Source organism: Engystomops pustulosus, chromosome 1 (genome assembly GCF_040894005.1).
Source record: "Engystomops pustulosus chromosome 1, aEngPut4.maternal, whole genome shotgun sequence".
Classification (NCBI taxonomy): Eukaryota; Metazoa; Chordata; class Amphibia; order Anura; family Leptodactylidae; genus Engystomops; species Engystomops pustulosus.
The window spans coordinates 153,826,646-153,844,521 of NC_092411.1; positions in this window are offsets into that span (position 1 = coordinate 153,826,646).

A 17,876-nucleotide genomic window follows, 5' to 3' on the forward strand; every position below is an offset into this window, starting at 1 on the left:
TGAACCTGCGCCAAGGCAACTCATGTGTGGGAGAGTATGCTGTTCAGTTCCGCACCCTGGCCTCTGAACTTTCCTGGAATGATGCAGCTCTCATCGCCACCTTTAAAAAAGGACTCTCGCCGCAGGTCAAAGATGCGCTGGCGGCTCGGGATCTACCGTCAACTCTGGGTGGTCTCATCACACTGGCCACTCGGATAGATGTCCGGTTTAAGGAACGCGCCGAGGAACTTCGCTCTGAGCATCCTCAAGCTCAGGTAAGACGTTTTCCTCGCCTCGCACCTGCCTTCCAAAGACCGCTCCAGCCTCCGCCTGTATCGTCTGCTGAGGAACCCATGCAGGTGGACAGAATCCGTCTCTCTCTACAAGAGTGTTCCAGAAGACGACAGGAGAACCTTTGTCTGTATTGTGCCAGTCCAGGGCACTTCATCGGGACTTGTCCTGTTCGTCCCCAACGTCTGGGAAACGCCAGCACCTAGGGCTCTTGGGAGAAGCGTCCCTAGGTGTGTGTCAAGCTTCTCCACGTCTGATTATTCCTGTGCTCCTCAGCGTAGACACCGGCACCCAGATTCAAGTTTCTGCTTTCCTGGATTCAGGCTCTACAGCGAACTTTATGGACGCAGCCCTGGTCTCCCGGCATCACTTCCCAGTGGTTCGTCTTGAGAAACCATTGTCCATTGCCTCAGTCAGTGGCCAGATTCTTTCCGTGCCCATCCGGTTTCGCACGGAACCCCTGCTTCTGCAAGTTGGAGCCTTGCATAAAGAAAGACTTTCTTTTTTTGTACTACCCCAAAGCACTTCCACCCTCCTGTTGGGTCTCCCCTGGTTGCAGCAACATGCCCCTGTGCTGGACTGGTCCTCTGGGGAGATTCTCCGTTGGGGCCCGGCTTGTTCTTCTCATTGTATGGATGTCCCTCGTCCGCTCCCTGTCTGGACTTCCACCTTGTCTCCCAAGCCCCTGGAGGGGCTCCCCGCTCCATACTTGGATTTCGCAGATGTGTTCTCCAAAAAACAGGCAGAGACTCTTCCTCCACATCGTCCCTATGATTGCCCCATCGACTTGCTGCCTGGCTCTTCTCCTCCACGGGGTCGGGTGTACCCGCTCTCGGTACCCGATACAGCCGCCATGTCTGAATATATTAAGGAAAATCTGCAAAGAGGTTTCATACGTAAATCCTCCTCTCCAGCTGGCGCAGGTTTCTTTTTTGTCACCAAGAAAGATGGCTCTCTTCGCCCCTGTATAGACTATCGCGGTCTTAACAAAGTCACCGTTAAGAATCGCTACCCCTTGCCGCTGATCACAGAGTTGTTTGATCGTCTACGGGGCGCGAGAGTCTTTACCAAGTTGGATCTTCGTGGTGCCTACAATCTTATTCGCATCAGGAGGGGTGACGAGTGGAAGACTGCCTTTAACACCCGTGATGGGCATTTTGAATATTTAGTTATGCCCTTTGGACTTTGCAATGCACCAGCCGTTTTCCAGGAATTTGTTAATGATATCTTCAGGGACTTATTGTACAGCTGTGTTGTGGTCTACCTGGATGACATCCTCGTGTTTTCTGCTGATCTCGAGTCCCATCAGTCCCATGTACGGAAAGTGCTCAGTCGCCTCCGGACTAACCATCTCTATGCCAAACTGGAAAAATGCCACTTTCATCAAAGGAGCCTTCCATTCCTTGGCTATATTATTTCCGACAGAGGCCTGCAGATGGATCCTGCTAAACTATCTGCAGTTCTTCAGTGGCCACGCCCAGTGGGACTGCGTGCTATCCAAAGATTCCTGGGCTTTGCCAATTATTATAGGCAATTCATTCCACATTTTTCATCCCTGGTAGCTCCACTGGTGGCGCTAACAAAGAAAGGTGTCAATTCTCGTCTCTAGCCCCCTGCGGCTGAGGAGGCCTTCACGAGATTAAAGACGGCGTTTTCCTCTGCATCTGTTCTTACCAGACCTGATACCGAGAAGCCATTCTTTCTGGAAGTCGATGCCTCTTCCGTAGGAGCTTGAGCGGTTCTTACCCAGAAGGGGCCTAGGGGCCGAACTCTTTCCTGTGGCTTCTTCTCCAAAACATTTTCCTCCGCAGAGAGGAATTATTCTATAGGGGATCGTGAGCTTCTGGCTATCAAGCTTGCCTTGGAGGAATGGCGTCATCTGCTGGAGGGAGCTCGATTTCCAGTCAGTATTTTCACGGACCACAAGAACCTCCAGTACCTGCAGACAGCTCAACGGTTGAACCCACGTCAAGCCCGGTGGTCCCTATTCTTTTCCCGTTTTGACTTCCAGATCCATTTTCGCCCAGCAGAGAAAAACATCAAGGCTGACGCCCTGTCACGTGCTTCCGATGTTATGGGGGAGGACTATGCTCCGAGACACATCATTCCTCCAGAGAGGCTTGTGCTGGCAGCGCCGGTGGACCTTCGGCAATTACCTCCCGGCAAGACTTATGTACGACCTGGACTTCGAAAGAGGATACTGACCTGGGGACATTCTTCTCGAGTGGCTGGGCACCCTGGGGTGCAGCGCTCTGTGGCCCTGATTTCCCGTTTCTACTGGTGGCCTGATTTTGTCAAGGACGTTCGGGATTTTGTGTGGTCTTGTGCCTCTTGTGCTCGCAATAAGCCCTCACGACAAAAACCAGCTGGTCTTCTGTTGCCGTTACCCGTGCCTACCTGCCCGTGGTCTCACGTGGCTATGGACTTCGTTACCGATCTGCCGCCATCATCTGGCAATACCGTTATCTGGGTGGTAACAGACCGCTTCTCTAAGATGTCCCATTTTGTCCCTCTACCAGGTTTGCCTTCAGCCCCACGTCTTGCCAGTCTCTTCTTCCAGCACATCTTTCGGCTTCATGGCCTTCCCCGGCACATTGTTTCTGATCGAGGTGTTCAGTTCGTGTCCAAGTTCTGGAGATCTCTGTGCAATCAGCTGCAAGTGAAATTGGACTTTTCCTCTGCCTATCGTCCTCAGTCCAACGGCCAAGTAGAGAGGGTGAATCAGACTTTGGGATGCTATCTCCGCCACTTTGTGTCCGCTCGTCAGGATGACTGGGCTTCTCTTTTACCATGGGCGGAGTTTTCCTACAATTCCCTGGACTCCACTTCTGCTGGTTCTGCTCCCTTCTTTATTAATTACGGACTGCACCCACGGCCTCCTCTTCCGTTACCTGTGTCTGCAGATGTTCCTGCTGTGGAGGACTTGGTACAGGATCTAAAAGCCATCTGGGAACAAGTCCGTACCTCATTGCTCCAAACCTCTGCCAAGACCAAGCATCAAGCGGACAAGAAACGTCGGCCTTTTCCTGTCTTAGCTCCTGGTGACAGGGTCTGGTTATCCTCAAGGTACGTCCGACTGAAGATCCCTGGCTACAAATTGGGACCCCGGTTCTTGGGTCCATTTGAAATCCTCAGTCGCATCAACCCAGTGGCCTACAAATTGCGGCTGCCTCCTAGCATGCGCATACCCAACTCCTTCCACGTCTCCCTCCTCAAGCCAGTCATCTTAAACCGCTTCACCCGACAAGTTCCTCTCCCTCCGGCCCCACAAGCGGACTCTACTGATGTCTTCGAGGTGAAGGAGATCCTGGATACTAAGACTGTGAGAGGTAGGCGGTTGTTTCTGGTAGACTGGAAGGGATTTGGTCCTGAGGAGAGATCCTGGGAGCCAGAGGATAACATCTTGGACAAGAGCCTGCTCCAACGTTTTCTCAGGCCCAAGAAGAGAGGGAGGCCGAAGGGGGGGGGGTACTGTCACGGGTGCTCCCGCGATCCCTGTCTCGGATCGCGGGCGCATCCGTGCCCCCCCGTTTGCCCCCGCTGCAGGCCGGTCTCTGAACTCACCTCTCCCGGCTCCTGCTCTTCCCCGGACTGCCGTGCGCGCGCGTCCCCGCCAAAAATTTAAAGGGCCAGCGCACCGCTAATTGGTGCACTGGCTGAACCTCACCTTTAAGAATCCTGCCTCTTCCTGTGTCCCCCTGCCGGATCTTTGTGCCTCATAGCCTTAGAGAAAGCTTCCAAGCGAGTATTCCTGCATTCCTGTGTATTCCTGCGTATTCCTGTATTCCTGTGTGTTCCCGCTCCTGAGTCCTGTGTTGCCGTGTTACCTGAGTTCCTCCGTGTTGCTGTGTTCCGTGTGCCTGTGTTCCCGTTCCCACCTGCCTGGACCTCCTGTTGCTGACCCCGGACTTGGACCTGACGTTGCATCTCTGCCGCCTGCCCTGACCCTGTGCCTGGACCTGTCTACGAGATTGTCATCCGATAAGGTACCTCGACCTCGGCTGCCACCGTGGGCTAGTCACACCTGGGAACGACCTAGTGGTATCCTGCCGCAGCAAGTCCAACCCGCTTTGCGGCGGGCTCTGGTGAATACCAGGTGCCGCTAGGCTCCGGTTCCGGGTGTTGGCTAGTTACATCTCCCGCGGTGGTCCAGAGGATCCACTGATCCTAACATAGCCACTTGATTCTGAGTCAGTTATAGAGGCCTATAAGGCGTATCTTACCCCATAGATCTGCTTGAGCGGACTGTGTACTTGGTGGCCGCTATGTCAGAGTTTAGGTGTCAAGTGATTCCTGAAGGTGTTGTGATTTTAGGGAAATAAGTATGTGAATGTTGGAGTTAAAATTGATTCACGTGCCTCTGGGAAATTCGGAGGTCGTCTGTAGGGATTGTATATGGGACATCTCTAGTTCCCTAATTTTGTCTAGTAGGGATGTTATCTCCCTAGCTTTCTCCTGTTTACTGCGAATGTTATGTTTATGGCCTTTCCAAGCAATGCATGGAACAATGCTCTTTGATGAAGTCCTAGCAAAATGATTTTGGAGGGATTCTCTATTTTCTGCTGCAACCAGTGCGACATGCTCAGTTTTTACTACCATTGGAAATCTGCAAGGTTAGGCAAATTAAGCATGATAGAAATGAAAGCATAAGGTGATATTATCTATCGTGACTGCTTGAAGGGGCCCAGGTCACAGTGGTGTAGAAAAAGGTAGTCTAATCACAAGTAAATGTAATGTGCAAGAGTCTCTGCACACTGTCAATTGATGTTCATGGATGAGTCCCCTTTAAGCTACACAAACTGGTCTGTGACACAGAGGAAGAGCCAGAAGATGTGTCTATACTTGATTCTAATGCAACATTTAGGTCACCAAACAGAGTAGATGTTCCATATTCTTGAATAGGCCAATAGTGTTGATCACTGAATCTGACAGTTTTTTAGATCTCAAGGAGACCTGTTCAACCTCCAGTTTGACTCAACTCAGTTTAAGGGATGCTAAATACAGGTAAGACAAGATCCTTGCAAAGAGGCAGGTCCCATTTCCTGTACTTTGCCAGTTCCAGAACAAGGGAAAACCAAGATCTGCTCAGCCACCTTGGAAGGCCTGCAACTGCCTCTACCCTCTCAATACGTTTTTCTTCAATACCCTTGGAATCAATGAAAATGGGAGAAAGACAAAAATTAGCCATCTGCTTTAGGAAATTGAGTGAGCGTCTATTGCTATTGGATTATCTCTCCTGGAAAGGAGCAGAAAATGTTGACATCTTTGTTCTTCAGTAGATAACAGAAGTGTTTTCGAGCAAAGCTGTCTGCCTTTATTTCTTTGAGATTAGACTAGAGAATACACTCCCTTGCCTCATGCCACACTTGTGGGGACAAGTGTATGGAAAAGTATCTATGGGAAGAGTCTGTGGACCCTCTGGGATGATGGTACTAGCCGCAACCAGGGACCAGAGTCTAAGTGGTCCCTGGTCTTCGCCAGAGCCCGCAGCATAGCGAGATGATCTTGCTGCGGCAGGGTGTCACTCCTGCGGCCTCCTGTGTGGCGCGGTGTCCCCGTTCCCCCGGTCCAATCTTACCTCTACAGACTCCAGGCTGTGGTCCCATCCAGGGATAGCGTCAGAAGCGTGCGCCGGCTCGACCTGCCTTAAAGGGCCAGCATCCTTCTTATTTGCCCTGGCTAATCCAGCTTAGTAATTAAGCCCCAATCGGCAGATTTACTTACCCGATCCTGTCGCTATCCCCGTGGTGCGTTCTCCGACGAGGATGAAGCCCGGCGCAATTCTTCAACATCCATTTTCTTCGTGCATCCATTTTCCTGCATCTGTCACTTCCCCACTGAGGTCCGCCGGAGTTCACCTTCTTCCCAATGTATGTGAGTACATTTTCTTGCGACACAATTTGAATTGTAAATCGTGTGCTTAGTCCGAATCGGTCGGACTTGGCCCCCGATTTGGCGCGATTCTGATTGCGTGCGCCAAAACTCCCACTTAAATGCGCTGCAAATCGGAAATAGTTTGGAAACCCGACGAAAATGCGCCGTGCGGACCCTTAGTAAATGTGCCCCAATGTGTTTAATACTGTACAACGTTATTTGCATGTTTTACACTTCCATTAGTAGTATAGTATTCTTTCTAGTAAAAAGATAGGCCCCAAAAATTATTTCCTCTGGTGGGCCCAAGGTACTCCAGGTACTCCAAGGTACTCCAGTCCAGCCCATTTTTGAAGGACCCAGCCAGAGCCCTGACGTAAACCCAATTGAGCATCTGTCTGTCCACCAACGTTCTTCATTCAACCTGCTGGAACTGGAGAGGATATGCAAGGGAGAATGGCACAGGATCCCCAAATTCAGTTGTGAAAAACTTGTTGCATCATTCCCAAGAAGTCTCATGGCTGTACTAGCTCAAAAGATGCTTTTACTCAATACTGAGCAAAGGGGCTGAATACTTAGGACTATGAGATATTTTCGTTTTCTTTGTTTAATAAATTAACAAAAATATCTACATTTCAGTTTTTTTCTGTCAAGATGGGGTGCGGATTAGACTTTTCAGATAAAAAATAAAGACAAAAAACAGAGACAACGGAGGGCGGCGCCTCGGGTGATATCGTAAGGCAATTAGTGAATGTAAAGAAAGTCCCAAATTGGGTGCTCACCATTAGCCACCTTGGCTAGTATGCATCAAGCCCTTTAACAGGGTAGCAAGGGAATGGACGCGGTCCCGGTCTGCTGCTCCTCTAGCCCAAAAAACGAAGACGCCAATTCCAAGAAGCGGAGTCAGCGGTATACAATATATAAGGATGGGTTGGCTAGATTCTACGGACGCTGACCACCGACTGAGAGTATCAGCGAATGTATCACTGGTTACAACTCCAAATAATTTATTGATAAAACCAGAATGGTAAAACAAAAGTACAGGAATGTATAGTATATCCTCCTAACGCGTTTCTCCTATCTTTGAGAAAGGGTCGTCCGACCCGAAACGCATTAGGAGGATATACTATACATTCCTGTACTTTTGTTTTACCATTCTGGTTTTATCAATAAATTATTTGGAGTTGTAACCAGTGATACATTCGCTGATACTCTCAGTCGGTGGTCAGCGCCCGTAGAATCTAGCCAACCCATCCTTATATATAGACTTTTCAGATGTCTCAGGAGATATTTATAATATGCCATCTGACAAACACACATAAAAACCAGAGGGCAACAGATCATGTGAAAATATAATATTTGTGTGATTCTCAAAACTTATGGCCATGACTGTATATCTTTGATACTGTTTTATTTTGGAGTGAGCAGTCAATGATATTTACATTGATGTTGATGTCTTATGTAGTGATAGTAGATACCTTATGACTGTATGTTGGATCATGATGTGCAACACCTTGTCTTTACCACCTTCTGTGATACTGTTTTTAATGGATGTTTTTAAGTCGTGGTGACGATGAAATTGTTTGTGCACATACTAAAATATACATATTTTGTAGTGAATTAGTACAGATTTTTTTGGTATGAAAAAGTGCATAGTCTACTTTTATGTATTTATTTTATTACAAAGCCCTCTTATTTAGATATTTTTTATCTTTGAAAAATTGCACGACAAAAATTATTGAATGAAATAATTTTGTCCCTTACTCCACTCTACAGTCTTTGGGGTCCCGTTTCCCTCAGTGTCAGTTATGTTTCATAATGGACAGGACTCCAGCGGGGAAAGCTTTGAGAAAATTTCTCCTTTCAAACAACTGCATTTCTACAGCTAAGCTTGTATATTAATACACTATACACCATACTTTAGTTATAGTTAGAAATGTTTCACATTTCAAATCAGCATAGATATACATTATAACTTGCAAACCTGCAGGAAATCCTTTTCCCACTAATCCCCACTGCTACGTTGAAGTTACTCTGATGCTTATAGTAGAATTTTACTGTTGGGCGCCCAAGCAAAAAAAAGAATAATTGTTTAGTGATCCCTGCTCATTTAGATGAAATAGTAGCACATATATTGTTACTATTCTACTATTAGAACAATTGAGTTAAAAATCCTATAATGGTGTTCAGATCACATCAGCACATTCATTTACTGTTATAGCAAAAAATATTTCATATGCTCTCCACAATGCTGTGCTGTGATGCTGTTATTTTGGTTTTAAGAGTTTCCTGATGTTCAGCAACTCCACAAACCAGAATTTTGACAAACCCAGTCACTAATTGCGAAATCACAAAAAGATTAAATCTATTGCTTTTAAATGTTATATATTAACCTTTTCCCGCTGCAGTCCTTTTTTGTTTCTGCATTTTTATTTTTCACTCCCCACCTTCAAAAATCTATAACTTTTTTAATTTTCCATGTACAAAGCTGTATGATGGCTTGTTTTCTGCGTAACATAATAATTTTACAGATTTCACTGTACGGCCCAAATGACATGTCTACTTTGGGCCGGTACAATTATGGGGATACCAAATTCGTATAGGTTTTATAATGTTTTCATACATTTACAAAAATTAAAACCTCCTGTACACATTTTTTTTTTTATTTTGCCCTCCTCTGGCGCTAATAACTTTTTCATACTTTGGTGTACGGAGCGGAATTTTTAATATTTTTCAATAAAGACTTTGGGCACTATTTTACATTACGGGATTAAAAAAAAAGTTATTATATTTTGATAGATTGGGCATTTTTGGACGTGGCGATATCTAAAATGACCTCATTTTTACTGTTTATTTATATTTATATCAGTTTTAGGGAAAGGGGGGGATGATTTTAATTTTTATTATAATTTTTTTTTACAATGTTACTATTTTTCTATTTTAACCCTAAGTTGTCTGATCAATGCTACCATATTGTCAGGGCTCGGGTTCAGTGGACCCCCTGGACCACTGCGGGAGATAACACTAGCCGACACCTGGGAACGGAATTTAAGTGGCGCCCAATCTTCACCAGAGCCCGCCGCAAAGCAAGATGGTCTTGCTGCGGCGTGGTGCCACCAGGTCATTCCACAAGTGCGACTAGCCCGCAGTGGCAGCCAAGGTCGAAGTAGAGAATCAGCGGGCAGTCTCGGAGTCGGGCACAAGCAGCCAGTCAGGGCAGAGTAGAGTAGCCTATAGAGTAGCCTCTGCAGTTAATTTACATATTACTAAAATAAAGGTTTTTTAAATAAAAAATTAGGTTAGGTTCCGGGATTATTAAAGGAAATCTACTATTTGCTTTTATGCATTGTGAGACAAACATACCTGGACAATGCTGTAGCTACACTGATGCAGAAACATATCTTGTTTAATCTCTGAACTGAGTGGTATTGCTGGAAAAAACTATTATAAAATGATAATGAGGCTCTGAAGCTCCTGTGGCCGCCCGGACGCTCTCCCCTTAATCTAATTATGCACTGCTCTAATGCACAATGCATTAAAACAAATGCTGGATTTCCTTTAACCTCTTCCCAACTTGCGCCGTACTAGTTTGGCGCAAGCCGGTTCCTAGTGCATGGAGAGGGCTCGCGGGTCCCCGTGACGTCATCTTCCGAAGACCCAAAGCTGTCTCATTTTAATCCATTCATTACAATGTGCTATCAGCACATTGTAATGAATGAGGAGGAAAATCCCGATACACTGCCCATAGGGAGTATGAAAAATAGTAAAAATAAAAAAAGTTTTAAAAAATAATAACACAAAAAAACTAAAAATTCAAATCACCCCCTTTCCCTAGAACTGATATTAATATTAATAAACATTAAAAATCATAAACACATGAGGTATCGTTGCGTCTGAAAATGCCCGATCTATTAAAATATAGTAACAGATTTTCACTGCGCGTTACCCTGTAAAGGAAAATAGCGCCCAAAGTCGAAAATGGCACCTAAAAAAAAATCAATAAGAAGGGATCAAAAGGTCGCTCAGTCCTAAAAGTTATAGCAATGAAAACGTCATCAAAAGTTGCAAAAAATGACACCACCCACAGCTCTGTACACCAAAGTATGAAAAAGTTATTGGCGCCAGAAGATGGCATAATTAAAAAAAAAATTTGTACAGGAGGTTTTAATTTTTGTAAATGTATGAAAACATTATAAAACCTATACAAATTTGATATCCCCATGATTGCACCGACCCAAAGAATAAAGTAGACATGTCATTTGTGGCGCACAGTGTAAGCTGTAAAATCGAAGCCCACAAGAAAACAATGCAAATGTGTTTTTTCACCATTTTCACTGCATTTGGAATTTTTTTCCTGCTTCCCAGTACAAGGCATGGAATATTAAATACTGTCACTATGAAGTGCAATTTATTATGCAAAAAATATTTGATCACAGAGCTCTTTATGTGGAAAAATAAAAAGTTATGGTTTTTTGAAGGTGGTGAGTGAAAAATGGAAGTGAAAAAACTAAAACGGGTCAGGTCGTTAAGTGGTTAAGTTACTGATTAGGGCAGAGGCAGGCAGGAGGAATCTACCATCAGATCCACTTCTGAAGTAGATTCCTCATGATAGGTTTCCTTAAATACTTAATTGTCCACAGAGCATTGTACAAAAAGCACAAAAATATTTGTAATTCCTTATGCTTGTAATCTTTTAATATAACACTTCTCTTAGCATCTCAAATAGCTAATAAGTTTTTAGTTTTGTTGACAATAAAATTCTTCATCTGCTTAATATTCTCAGTTTACCCTATATCTCACAATCACATTACTACTATAGTACTATTTTACATGAATATTTTATTAATTTGTAATTTCTTTTTGTCTGTTATCTGTTTTATAATCCTCTTATCGCCCCCATAGCTCTTTTACAGTTTTATTCATTTTTAATAATCCTCTTACAATGAAACATCTTCATATGGAATATGTAAAGGTTCTGAACATCAACATTTTGTAGGCCATCTCATGCTGTTGTGAGCATTGTTATGATCTTATGAAGATACAATGTAGCCAGCTGTCATGTGTTGTTATCATCAGTAACTTCGGTGAATTGCATGATCGTTTTTTATGTCCTTAAATTCAATCTATTAAATGTTCCATCAAACCAACACAGATTAAAGGAATAAAGTTACTTTTTATTTTTTACCTATTGTTTTCCCTATTGAAATATCAGGAAAAGCAGAACTGCCCACAGTCCCTGACAAACTTCTGGTAATTATTATTTAAGGCTCAATTGATATTGAGTTTTCTGCAGAGTAAAATAGTATTAGATAAAATAAGTACCTTCTTCAAATACCATGAGTATTGATGGATGGTCCGATCCTCTTTGTATACATATCTAAGATAATTAAAAGCTGCTATACATGTTTTGGAGTAAGATACTCCTTCCTATGTAGCATAAAATGTCTCTGCTAGTTGGGTGGAACTTATCTGGTTCAGACAGTGGGGTTCATTTACTAAGGGCCCGAAACACGTTTTTCCGTCGCGTTACCTGAATATTTCCGATTAGCGCTGATTTTCCCTGAATTGCCCCAGGATTTTGGTGCACGAGATCAGATTGTGCCACATCGGCGCCGGCATGACGAAAATCGGGGGGCATGGCCGTAAGAAAACCCGGCGGTTTCGGAAAAACGGAAGCATTTTTTTAAAAAAAAGTGCCGCTTGACAGGCGCTTACCTGAACCCAGGGTAGGATGGTGAACTTCAGTGAACTCCGACGGAATTCAGCGCAGCAGCGACACCTGATGGACATCTGGTGCACTACCTTAGTGAATCACCAGAAGACCAGAATCCTCCACACAGAACGCGCCACAGGATCGGGTAAGTAAATCTGCCCCAATATGTTGCTTGCAAAGCCCGTATTGGACTTTTCATTCAGTTACAAAACAGACCTGGAATGGACCTCTTCAGAAAGCAACTATGGTAGTATGGGAAATTGTTTGTATTAAGATTTATCTCTCCCAGGACAAACAGTGTTGAGATATGTGCATCACAACTAAGAAACATTTGAGTCATTTACATGCGACTATACCTAATATAAAGCATATAAAAATTTGTAATAATACAACAATAATACTGCACAGGAAACGTACAGACAAATAATACATAGACTTGTGTGCTGTTATTATCGACAAATGCTATTAGGTAGTCATTATTTGTCGAAGGACTACTTGATCTTCTTTGTAGTGTACAGTTTTGTATGTATAAAGTACCGTATATACTCGTGTATAAGCCGAGTTTTTCAGCACAAAAAATGTGCTGAAAAACGTCCCCTCAGCTTATACACGAGTCATATAGGAAGTTAAATATACTTAAAAAATAATAAACGTATATACTCACCCTCCGGTGGCCCCGATGTGCAGCGCTGCTCACCCGATGTTTGCGCGGCTCGTCTTCAGGCTTCCGCGCCCGTCTTCTTTCTTCTGCAGGGCGCCGCCATTGTTCTTCTCCCGGCAGAAGAAAGAAGACGGGCGCGGAAGCCTGAAGACGAGCCGTGCAAACATTGGGGGAGCAGCACTGCACATCGGGGCCACCGGAGGGTGAGTATATATACGTTTATTATTTTTTTTAATGCTGGGGCAAGCTGTATACTACTGGGGGCAGGCGTATACTACCGGGGGAAGGCTGGGCTGTATACTACTGGGGGCAGGCTGTATATCACACGGGGCAGGCTAGGGTGCTGTATACTACTGGGGGCAAGCTGTATACTACTGGGGGCAGTGCTGTATACTACTGGGGGCAGTGCTGTATACTACTGGGGGCAGTGCTGTATTCTACTGGGGCAGGCTGTATACTACTGGGGGCAGGCTGTATACTACTGGGGGCAGTGCTGCATACTACTAGGGGCAGTGCTGTATACTACTGGGGGCAGTGCTGTATACTACTGGGGGCAGTGCTTTATACTACTGGGGGCAGGCTGGGCTGGCTGTATACTACTGGGGGCAGGCTGGACTGGCTGTATACTACTGGGGGCAGGCTGGACTGGCTGTATACTATAGGGGGCTGGTTGGCTATATACTGGAGGGGTCTGTGACCAATGCATTTCCCACCCTCGGCTTATACTCGAGTCAATATGTTTTCTCAGTTTTTGGTGGTAAAATTAGGGGTCTCGGCTTATACTCGGGTCGGCTTATACTTGCGTATATACAGTATATGTATGCGTTTATCTGGAAAAGACACAACATGACTGTGTATGTAGTCAAATCTAACAACATATTACCATTGATGTAGAGAAATATAGTGACCCACATTAGAACGTTGTAATAATAATAAACCAGCAATGTGGGTTTAACGAAAAATTAAAATATATTACAATGAAATACATTACAAATATACTATATAGAAGTAAACTATGTAACTCATAATAAACATTGCAAATTAAATCCATTGGATCCACCTATTCAAATACATTGATGAATTTTTAATTAATTTTTTACCTATATACTTTTCTTGTTGTTGTTATTATTATTATTATTATGAATATTGTCAAATATTATGATTGTGGATCGGCCAGGGGGGAGCATCACATGTGCAGGATACAGCCTGATAATGTGGCAGTCACCTCTGTCCAATCCATTCTGAGAATCTAACTGAAACAAAAAATATCCATCTCTGCATTCAATCGATAGGGAGACATGGAACCAAATTCAAAGATCTGCCTCTGCAAGGGACATGTTTGCAATGTAATTTCCCCCACGCCAATCTCTCACTACTGTATCTAAGGCAAAGAATCGGATTTGGGGTGGATCTTTGTTGTGATGTATAAGAAAATAATGTGATAAAGAGTGAGTTTTTACCCCTCTTTTAGGGATCCAATCCTTCTTCCAATATACTGTTTGGACCAGGGGCACTCGATTAAATATATTACTCCTTTACTATTGCATGTGAATAATTCTCTGATGTTATATATGTGAGAATTGGCTCTAGAGCAGTGATGGCGAACCTTTTAGCGGCCAAGTGCCCAAAATGCAACCCAAAACCACTCTTATTTATCGTGAGGTGCCAACCAAAAATTAAAGTAATTTATTGCTCCCTGTTCAACAACTTTCAATCATATTGGCCTCCTGAGGACAGCAACACAGTAGAAAGTGGAAAATTTTCATCATTTTAGCTTCTTTCCAGTGTCCCTCTGTACACAGAGAATCCTGGGGCCAGCAGGAGGTCCTCCAAAGATAATTCAGCCCTGTCTACCCATTCTCCCTCTTCCTTCCCTAGTAACGAAGTAAGTATCAAAATATGACTGAAAGCAGCATCTTTTAAGTTGCTTGCAACTGCAGGAAGATTCTTTGAGTCCTTTCTGATGTGCTTGGACGATGGCCCGGGTGCCCACAGAACGGGCTCTGAGTGCCACCTCTGGCACCTGTGCCATAGGTTTGCCACCACTGCTCTAGAGGGTATTTGTAGGGTCTTTCTGGGAAATTATGTTGTCTTACAACAAATACATCTCCCACAACATTAGAAACTGTGCATGCTTAACCAAGTATCTATAGTTTTTTTTAGATCTTTTTGATTGTAGGTGCAGTCTTTGAAGATAGATTTGGAGCCTTAGTATAGATGATAGAAGGTTTATTGGGTATTATGACATCAAGATGTTTATCATCCAGAAGAAAATGCCAATGTTTCTATTTGTTTGTACTGTGTGTTAAATGTAAAAATAAACATATTTTAATATTATCACTATGATTTGATGGGGTTGTATTTGGATGTGTTGTTAATGGTTTAAAGGACACCTGTCATCAGGTCTGTGTCACTAGTCCTGTCACCACTACCTGTTAGAGCAGATCACAAGGATCCCATCCCAGCCTTTATCTAGTTATTTCATACATTATTCATTGTAAAATCATCTATTTTTTATCATATAAATGAGGCTGGTCACATGGTCAGAGGCAGTGATGTCACCCCTGTTACCCCTCCCCTCTCCTCCCCCTGCTCATGTCTGTGTGTAATGTATAGTAAAGCATGGCTAGTGTGTGCTGCATCTGCTGACATGCTGCATCCTCCTAATATACAGGTGAGAGACACAGACATCAGCTACACATGAATCTGACATGTTCTGCTGTAACATGGCTGCCTGGAGGTGTTGTATCTCTCCTAAACACACACACATTCACACACAGGCTGCAGGGGGCGTGGCCACCAGCACCAGGAAGCACATCATTATACAGCCTCACATCATTATAGAGGCTGTCAGTCAAGCACTGGGGGTGTGGCTGTGCCTCCCACTCATGAATAGAGTGGACAGCTTGAATATGCTAATGCTTCATTGGACATTTCACAGGTCATTTGCATACAGTTTTAGGACCTCATTGCTTAGGTTTACAGGCATGTAGAGGGACAATGAAGGGATAGAGGCAATGCTCTCTAATGGCAGTTTATGAAAATATACTTAGTTTAGGGGGGTTATTTTGCATGACGGGTTCTCTTTAAGGCTTTTCTGTCTAAATTTCTTGGTTTATTATAAGCTGTTTTTAACTCCGGGGAATAATATTTATCTAAAAATTGTTGAGTAAGTTGTTGGGCTTCATGATCGAATTGTTCTAAATGTGTACAATTCCACGGTATTGTCCATAAGGGACATTGTTCAGCCACCTAGGTAAGTGGCAGCTATTTTTCGGAATGAAACTGTTTTTGGTTTTGGTTTACAACATGTAATCTTCTTTTCAACTATTTGAATCAGTAAGTCCAAAAATTCTATCTGAACTGTAATTATACTTGGTGTAAGTTTGAGATTAACATTATTAATATTAAGACAAGTGATAAATTGTTGTAACTGGGTCCAGCCTTTCTTCCAAATTAGAAATATGTTGTCTATGTACCGCCTCCAGAGCACCAGATCTGCGCTCAGCCTAGGCAAGATGGTTGACATAAATAAGTTGGCATAACTGGGAGCAAATCTGGTGCCCATGGCGGTATCAGACATCTGTAAAAAATAAGTATTGTCAAACATAAAATAATTGTGTGTTAAAATAAATTCTATACAATTCATTATAAACCTAATCTGTTCACCATCCAATATATTTGCATGATGTAAAAAATGTTCCACAGCTTGAAGGCCCTGTCTGCGATTTATACATGTATATAGCGAGCTGACATCCAGTGAGCCATTATCCAATCTGGCTGCCACTTGATATCTTCAAGAATTTGCAATATATGTGTGGTATCTAACAAGGAGTAGTCTTGACGTATGTTTGCAGAAATTTATCAATGTATTGTGACAAATTGGCTTATAGAGGCCCGATGCATAAACTGTGGGGTTTGATTGGATTTTTGTGGATTTTCGGGATAGTATAAAACATAGGTAATCTAGGATTTTTGGGTTACAAAAAAATTATATTCTTTTTCAGTTAGAATACCACATGTTAGTGCTTTATTCAGTAGTTTTGTAAATTCATTAAAAAAATATATCTGTATCCCTCCCCCCTTGTATGCAGCTGTGCCAAAAAAGGATTGTCTGCACCAAAATGCCAGCGCAGACACTTGTTAAATACCTGTGCAAGCCGTGTAATCCCCAAAAAAGGCGCACAGTCTGACGAAAATGAACAGCGCCACCCTAAGTAAATGAGCCCAATGTCTGCACCAGATAAATTTGTTCCCCCCAGCAAGCAGAGACATTTTATGCTACTGAGGAAGGAGTTTGTTACTCCGAAACAGATTTTAATTATCTCATGATATATATACAAGGAGGATCAGCCGATCCATCAATACTCATGGTATTTGAAGAAGGTACTTATTTTATGTAATACAGTTTTACACCGCAGAAAGCTGGATGCAATCAGCCACATGAGACGCCAGCCTAGAGTCAGAATGTTTGTTGTCTAATGGATTTATGCAAACTTGAACGATCCCTCCTCTGGGACCTCTGGTATCTCCTATAGTTCTAATACGCATGTGCAAAGAATTGCCCACACCTTGCCAGCAATTATGAGGCAATCACCTGCACGTTTGCATGCTGAAACCGCCCTGCTGTATTTTGTGGTATGCATAATACCTCCAGTCTGTATAACGTTGCCAAGTAGCTTGTAGCACCGGCAGACGCCTGAAGTGCCGAACAACACTGTATAAATATCTGAGCGCTAATCTATTGTGGAGGATTTGTCATAGATACATTGCAGTGAGTCAGACTGGTATCTTGTATGTTTTTGGTGGTGTACTTTGTCTTCATAAAGAACTTACCTCTAACCACTCAGCATGTAAAGTTTAATCCTAAACTGTGGTATATATTATATCCAGGACTGAACTAGATAAAGTCGTTTATCCCTTTGGTTTAATTTTCTTGCACCATATGTAATGAGTGAAGAATGTATTTGTATGTTTAATGAAGACAATATATTCTAAATAGTTTACAGATTTATTTCCATTTTATCTATTTTTATCTCATTTAATTATGTGGTATATGTTTTCAACTATTATGTTGTATATTCACTATGTCCAAATGCCAGTCTCTTTTTATTATTACATATTTTCTTGATCACTTTATATTGCATTTTTTGTGGGATAAAATAGGTAAAATCATAATTTTTGGTGTTTTTTTGACAGTTTTTTTTTTACAATGTTCAATATTCAATAATAATTTTTTTAATTGTACAGGTCATTAAGGATGTGGTGATGCTATATATGTTGGGTTCGTGTTATGATTTTGACTTTTTCACATCTCTTTATATGTATATGGGGATTATGGGCATTTTTATTAACTTATTG